Source organism: Pristis pectinata, chromosome 32 (genome assembly GCF_009764475.1).
Source record: "Pristis pectinata isolate sPriPec2 chromosome 32, sPriPec2.1.pri, whole genome shotgun sequence".
Classification (NCBI taxonomy): Eukaryota; Metazoa; Chordata; class Chondrichthyes; order Rhinopristiformes; family Pristidae; genus Pristis; species Pristis pectinata.
Genome location: NC_067436.1, coordinates 17,332,802 through 17,341,254, shown reverse-complemented (window position 1 = coordinate 17,341,254; position 8,453 = coordinate 17,332,802).

Here is an 8,453-nt window from a genome sequence, read left to right as displayed (position 1 = left end):
GCTCCCCCTGTGACCACGTGGGTTGTTCAAGCTTCCTTCCATACCCCAAGGAGTGCTCTGATTTCCTCTCACACCCCAAGAATGTGCTGGTAGATCAGCTGGCCACTGTATATTACCCCTAATGTTGGCAAGTGACAAATGAATCAAAGGGGAGCTGGTGGGCAGGTGAGAGACAGAACAAGTTGGGCTGAATGGCCTTCAAGACACTTGTTTGACTATTTTTTTTTGAACAATTCACATGCTCTAAACCAAAAGAATATCTCAGGGCTCTTAGACTATTGCCTTTCTATGGAACACAGAGCAAATATCAGCAATGAATCAGAGCCCCCACCCCTCCCCCCCCAATAGAACATATTCGCCAGCAGTGCGTTCCACACACCCACCACTCTCTGTGTAAAAAAACCTCACCTCTGACATCCCCCTTATACCTTCCTCCAATCACCTTAAAATTATGTCCTCTCATGTTAGCCATTGTCTCCTCTGTTCCTCCACACTGCTAAGTGTCCTGCCATTAACCTTGTATGCTGCCTTCAAATTTGATATTCCAAAGTGCATCACTTCACACTTTTCTGTGTTGAACTCCATCTGCCACTTCTCAGCCCAGCTCTGCATCCTATTAATATCCTGTTGTAATCTACAGCAACCTTCTACACTATCCACAACACCAGCAACCTTTGTATCATCAGCAAACTTACTAACCCACACTTCTACATCCTCATCCAAGTCATTTATAAAAATCACAAAGAGCAGGGGTCCCAGAATATCCAAAGAAAGAGCGTACCCTTTATTTTGAGACTGTGATTCAGTTCTGGACTCATCAACCAGGGAAACGTCCTTCCCATATCCGCCCTCTCAAGAGAATTGCATACGTGTAATCCACATTGTAATGTAGGTAAAAAAAAATCAGCAGGCAACATGTGCATTGCAAGATCCCACAAACAGCACTGATTGGATAATCTGCTTTACAGCGATGTCACAAAATATAAACAAAAACTCCCTACTTCAATAAAACACCTTGGAACCCTTTTAATCCACTAGAGAGAGGTGTAAAGGTCTTGTGTTAAGATCCTCAACTGGCACTTGATCACTGCATGACTCTCCTTATATCCATATTTCTTCACAACATAGGAGGCCATTCAGCCCATCAAGTCTAGGCCTGTTCACAGAGCAATCACATTCCCCCCACTCATCTTCCCTGTAACCCATTCTCCCCATGTTCCATCAAATAAGACACTTGAATTGCCAAGGCATAGAACCTTTGGGCTGTGCTGGTAAATAGGATTAGCATAGATGGGTAGGATAGTCAGCATGGATAGGATGGGCCGAAGGGCCTGTTTCTGTTTCTGTGTGGTATGACTCTATGACTATGATTCTACAACTCCTCCTTGGGTTCTACCACTCACCTACACACTAAGGGCAACTTACAGTGACCTATTAACCAACCCGCACAACTTTGGGACATAGGAGGAAACCAGAGCACCCAGGGGAACAGACATGGTCACAGGAAGAACGTGCAAACTCCACACAGACAGCACCCAAGGTCAGGACTGAACCCAGATCGCTGGGGCTGCGAGGCAGTGGCTCTGCCAACTGAGCCACTGTGCCGCCCACGCAGCTGCACAGGATCCCCAACAGTAACTTCGGGATCCAGCCTCTGGAGTGGGACTCGAACCTCCAAGAGAAAGCTGTGTGACACAGTTACACTGTGGTAGGTGCCACTGCCTCACACCTCTAGGATTTGATCCTGACCTCCAGGTGGAGTTTTCACGCCCCACCGTGACTGCGTGGGCTCCCTCCGGGTGCTCCAGTTTCCTCCCACAGCCCAAAGACGTGCGGGTGGGTTCATTCCCTGTGTAAACCCCCCCCCCCCACCCTTTGTGTAGGTCAATGAAAAAAGGAATCAGTTGATGAGTGTGTAAATAAGTAAGGAGAGAAATAAGGAGGGGTAGGGGGGTTGGGACTGATGGGATTGCTGCCCTGGGAGCTGGCATGGTCCTAATAGGCCGAATGGCCTCCTTCCATGTTATCATAACTGCTCTACTCTCTGAGCCAGAAGGGCAAGTAAGATGCAGCATTGCTGTGGTTCTGACCGTCAAGAATCAAAATCAGAATCAGATTTACTATCAAAGTCAAAGTCGGGTTTACTGCCATCCGCACAATTCCATGTCTGCGCAGGAGCAATGAAAAACTTACCTGCAGCAGGATCATGAAATTTGTTGCTTTGCAGCAGCAGTACGGTGCAAAGACATAAAATTACTATAAATTACAAAAATAAATAAATAGTGCGTAAAGAAGGAATGATGAGGTAGAGTTTCATGGACAGTTCAGAAATCTGATGGCGGAGGGAAAGAAGCTGTTCCCGAATCATTGAGTGTGGATCTTCAGGCTCCTGTACCTCCTCCTTAATGGTTGTAATGAGAAGAGAGCATGTTCTGGGTGGTGAGGGTCCTTAATGATGGATGCCGCCTTCTTGAGGCACCACCTCTTGAAGATGTCCTCGTGCCTGCGATGGAGCTGGCTGAGTCTACAGCCCTCCGCAGCCTCTTGCGATCCTGTGCATTGGAGCCTCATTCAGACAATGAATAAAAACAATAAAACTGTTGCCTGGTGTGATTTACGCTCCAGGCTTTATGTGTTCTGTTTTATTACCAGCACCACTAATATGCTGAAAAACACTGATGCTGGGGAAACTCAGCAGGCCAGGCAGCGTCCGTGGAGAAAAGCAGGCGGTCAATGTTACAACTTTGATCAATGTGGTCAACGGAGAAGAGAAGCAGCATGTTGGGGGTGGTTGTGGGGAAGGGGGGGGGTGAATTATTTAAAGTGGGAGAATGCTTCCCTTTCCCAGCCTCATTTTTACTACCCTTTTTTCCCCTCTCTCTCCTTACCTGTGACCCATCCCCCGGTGGATCTGCTCTCCCCTCCTCCCCGCACCTGCCCATCACCATCTCTTACCTGCATCTACCTATCACCACCCTGTGCCCACCCCGCCTCGCCTCCTTTGACCACCTATCACTGCTCTGCTTTTCCCTCCTATATATTGGGCTTCCCCTTTTCCTACCTTCAGTCCTGAAGAAGGGTCCTGACCCGGAACATTGACCGCCTGTTTTTCTCCACAGATGCTGCCTGGCCCGCTGAGTTCCTCCAGCATCATCGTGTTTTTCATCCAGATTCCAGCATCTGAAGCCCTTTGTTTCTCTAATACCACAAATATGCTGGCGAGCTTAGTATTTGAAAACTGTTCAGAATAGTGAAGATTGCCCCAGAGCATGTGATCCACAGGAGTTCGATACAAGTTGCACCAGGGCACTCTGTAATGTCTCCCCTTCTTGGCTTCAAGAGGATGGGGCTAAAGTTGTCTCCATGATGTCAGGGGTCCTGCCCCAGCACTGGGCCCTTGCAGGAAAGCACCACTGCCTGTTCACTCAGCCCAGGCTTGACCCGACAGCGTCAACTGTTTGAGTTATGTTTTCCCGGCATCCCTAGCTCCAGTGATAAACCCCTGTAAAAACACTTCCAAGTCACCCAGCCAGACAAGAAGTGGAGAGAGAGGGTCAGCTTTAAAAATAGTTGCACAAATCAGAGTCAATCAGTGCTTTATAAAGGTTAAAATGCTATTCCACAGACATTGTTCATAAACGGGCAGCACAGCTGTTAGACCTGCTGCCTCAGATGGATCCTCACCTCCACACTGTCTGTGTGGAGTTTGCACATTCTCCCTGTGACCACATGGGCTTCCCCCCAATATCCCAAAGGTGTGTGAGTCGGTAGGTTAACTGGCCGCTGTAAATTGTTTCTAGTGTGTGGGTGAGTGGTAGAATCTGCAGGGAGTTGATGGGAATGTGGGGTGAACAAAATACATTAGGGCAGGATTAATGTAAATGGGTGGCTGATGTTCATCACAGACTTGGTAGCGAGGGACCTGTTTCCATGCTGAATCTCTCTCCGACTCTAAAATTCATGCGTCCAAAAATAAAATGGTGCAGATTTGTGGAACCCTGAAATAAACCAGAAAATGTTGGAAATATTCAGCAGGTCAGGCAGCATCTGTGGTGGAACCATCCATCAGATGTGAAACATTAACACTTGTTTCTCTGTCTCCACAAAAACTACTTGACCCTTGACTTTTCCCAGAACTATGCTTTACTCCATACAAGTGTCCTGGCCAACATTTATTCCTTGAATAATGTCACCAAAAACAGATTATTTGCTCATTATTGCATTGTTGCTTGTGGGATCATTCTGTGCATAATTTGGCTGCTGTGTTTCATTTTATATAAAAAAACTGACTATACAACACAAAAACTTACTTCATTAGTTGTAAAGAGTTTTGGGAACATCTCAAGTTGCTTCCATAAAATTTTAATTCATTCTTTTTACATTTATAAAGTCTGGCATTTCTAGATGCAGTTAGCACCATTGTCTATTACTCTGTCCTTGTTATTCAACTGTAGCGTGCATCATATTTTACTTATCTAATGGAACACAAAAAATAATAAGCCCCTTGCAATATTATGTATTAACCCACATTCATCAGACACTGCCTCCCTTGCTAACAATGTCACATACCTTCAAGAAGAATGTTAGGATGCTCAGTGGAAAGCATGTAGTCAGAGCAACATGACTCATGCTCCACTTCAGGAGTTGGAGAAGGAGGCTGGCACATTGGTACAATGCAACGTGGGGCTATTAAGTGTGACATTCCTCAGGTGAATCAGAAGATCTTCCTCAGGTGGGTGCAGAGGATTCCACTGTGCCAGATAACATCCAAAGAGCTGTTGCAACATTCTTTCTTCAAACAACATCATTAAAATTAGATTAACTGGTTATTAACCAATTTGTGGATGCTTGCTGTGTGTAAAATTGGCTCCCCTACTGCCTCCATCACGACTGCTGCATGTACAAAGCAAATTGCTTCTGAATGATCTAAAATAAACCCAGGCTCTTAAAATCCGAGCTTGGCAGCTTTAACTACTTCTGATTTACTTCTGTCTCCTACCCAGTTCAGCCTGGGAAGCATTTTGATCATAGATTCCACAAGATAGAAAAAAACCCGAGGATTTAAAGGGTTAAACACAATTCCTGTGAAAACATTAGATCATTATCCTGGGAGCAAATTATCAAATCATTTGGAACTGCAGGCCTGGGGATGGGTGGTGATTAGTTATTTCAACTAGATTCTGCTAATCGAATCATGCCCTTGACAACTTGCCTGTGCTTTGCCAGAAATCTCTATGAGTTTAAGGTGGAACTGTTTACCCTGTAAGATAGAATAAACTAATTATTTTAAATGTCACTGCCTTGATAAGCCTTATCATATTTCCTGTTAGATTTTGCTATTACAAATCCTTTGTCTGGATTTATAATGGAGACTCCCTATGTAAACATGTCACACTGCAATTACACACTTCTACCTATGGGAGCAGTGCAGTAGCCCCATCGACAATGGAAGCTATAATTCAAAACGGTCAGTTTACTTGAGCAGCTTCCAGTGTCAATGTGGATACAAGAATATAAAATCAAAATACTCTTTGCATGATATTTCTACGTCCACATTTGTGGTGTTAAGGATGGAATATATCAGTTGGGGTATGATTATTCCTGAACCCATTTCATCTGAAAATGTCACTTGGTTGTGATTTTATCTGTTCAATGGATTAGTATTTAATATTAAATCAAACACTGATGGCATATACACATTCTCTACCAACTGATCTTTCTGAAAGAAAGACTTCTTTAGATCCAATTCTGACCATCCTTAGGTGTTTTATACAGATGATGACATCCTTCTGTTGTAACATCAGAAACCTGGCAGCAAGATCCCACAAATAGCACCGTGGTACCACCTAGATAATAGAAGAAGTGAAGAATATATATTAAACAGAAAGTGGGGATAAACTGTCGTGCTGTTCTGAGACCACACTTGGAGTATTGTGAGCCCTTTCAGTCTCCTTACCTAAGAAAGGATGTATTTGGCATGGAGGGAGAGCAGTGAAGGTTCACCAGACCAATTCCTGGGATAGCAGGACTGTTGTATGAGCAGAAGTTGGGTCAACCTGTCTTGTATTCACTCGAACTTCAAAGAATGAGAGGAAATCTCATTGACCGCTAACAGGGCTTGACAGACTGAGTGCAGTGAGGATGTTTCCCTGACTGGTGGAGTTTTGGGGGGAGGGGGGAATGGTTCTAGAATCAGAGTTCAGGAGTCTCTGGATACAAGGTAAGTCTCTTTAGGACTAAGAGGAGGAGAAATTTCTTCACCCAGATATGGTGAACTGTAGAATTCCCTACTACAGACACCACAGAGGCCAAGCCGCTGAATATATTCATGAAGATAGAATTCCAGATACAAAGGCAACCTGGGGTACTGGGATAGAGCAGGAATGTGGTATTGAGATGGAGGATCAACCATTTTGATTGCATTGAATGGTGAGTCTGTTTGCCATATTTTGATATTATTCATGAGATAAGGATATTGTCCTGGTAGGACCTTGGTTTAAATCTCATCTACAAGACAGCCTCGCCAGCAGGCACGTTCTCACTAATACAGTGGGAGCGTCAGCTTACATTTTACACTCGAATGTCTTGCGTGGGACTTCATCCCAGAAGTTTTGACTCAGATATGTCACCCGCTGAGATCCAACAGATTCCCTACTACCACACACTATAAATCAACAAAATAGTATCTTAAAATCACAGGCTTAGCTGGTTTGGAATGATAACATCATCCCATGCAGCAATGATGGTCTTTTAATCAAAATTTATAGATATGTTTTGAGTTGAGTTGCATTTTCTGTGTCTCTCTATTTGGAATAATCTCTTTAATGTAAAGAAAGTATTGCCACAGGCAAAATTAGACTTGGTGAAAGGATATGATGTGGACACTATCTCAGCCATGGCAATCAGAAGCCAGTGTCCAAACTGTACAATAACCAGATGCACAGACAATCCAATCAGCTGGAATATAAATGAGGATTACAACCTTCTTTGAGTGCCAGTAGGCTGGTAACTCAATAAAGTCACCAGCAGGATGATGCTGAAGACATTCATTCACGTCTCACACCATAACATTCCCTGCACCGGAGAGGGGGACAGGGAGGTGAATCACATCCAAATTAATAAGAGGAATAAAATGCCTTGCTGGAAGAGTCATTGAAGGTCAGCTTTAGTGCAGCATTAAAACCAGGCATCTGGCTTTAACCCCAGGCACGTTCACAATTTGCTTCCTCAGCTGGAGGAGGCTTAGTGGAACCATTGAGTTTTACTGCACAGGCAGATTGTAGCTGTCTTATTTTCCATTCCTCTTTTCACATCTGAGAATATACAAATGTGGCCTAATCCAGGAAGAAATCAGCGAACCTTTGTTCCTCTTCAAAGAATGATTTTGCTTTTATTTAGTACTGTTCTGAGCTCTAAAGCACTTTACAGCCAATTATGTGATACAGTGGTGCAGCTAATGTTATTGATGGATAGGTAGTGACCAAGTCACCAGGGAGAACCCCATTGCTCTTTGAATTGACCCACAGGGTTTTCCACATACTGCTGAAAATGTAAATGGTTTAAAGTCCTGTCTCACCTTTGACAATGGGGTGCACCAATCTTTCATTTCTTGATATTGTGCATAGTTTTACAGAATGAAACTTGAACCCATAACCTTCTGAGAGGATCACCCCCACTGAGCCACAGCTGACACCCTTTTTCTAGTGACTGCTTCATAACACCAGCACTACTAAGGAGGAAGGTGGGTGAGACTTGACCTTGATGACATACCTGCCAACATTCGACATCTCAAGTTAAATCATCCTCTGCCTTCTATCAACTTATACGAAAGGTTAATCCTAACACTTTATGAGCAGGGACTCTACTGGCACAACCCGAAGGGAATGAAGAAGATGGTGAGTTAATGGTAAGGGTGGGACCAACTGAAAACATCCACTGCAAGTGGGTCCATTATCCTTTTGGACTGAGCAGGGTCACCGTCCCATGAGGCAGAAATGCCAATTTTTTTATTCCAAAATAAACTTTATTCATAATAAAAGACAAACTATGTACAATAATGAAACAGTGCAACCCTTTACATTCGTGTATGGATCAATCATTAGTGTTACTTTATATAAAAACCACAGCACTGATGCCACTCGTGTGGCTCCCTGGGGTGCTACCCCAATCCCATATTTACAATACTTAAGGGGCTTCCTCGCCTGACGCCACCCCTCCCTCTCCTGTGGCAGAAGAGCCCTAAACTGTCGTCCTTCCCCACCGAGCTCTTGCATTGGCTGCACCCAGCTTCAGTCTGTCCCTCAGCACGTACTCCTGCAGCCTGGAATGTGCCAGTCAGCAGCATTCCTCTATGGACATCTTGCAGTGCTGGGAGACCAACAAGTTTCGGGCAGACCAAAGGGCATCTTTCACCATTGATGACCTTCCAGCAGCAGTTGATGTCCGTCTGTGTG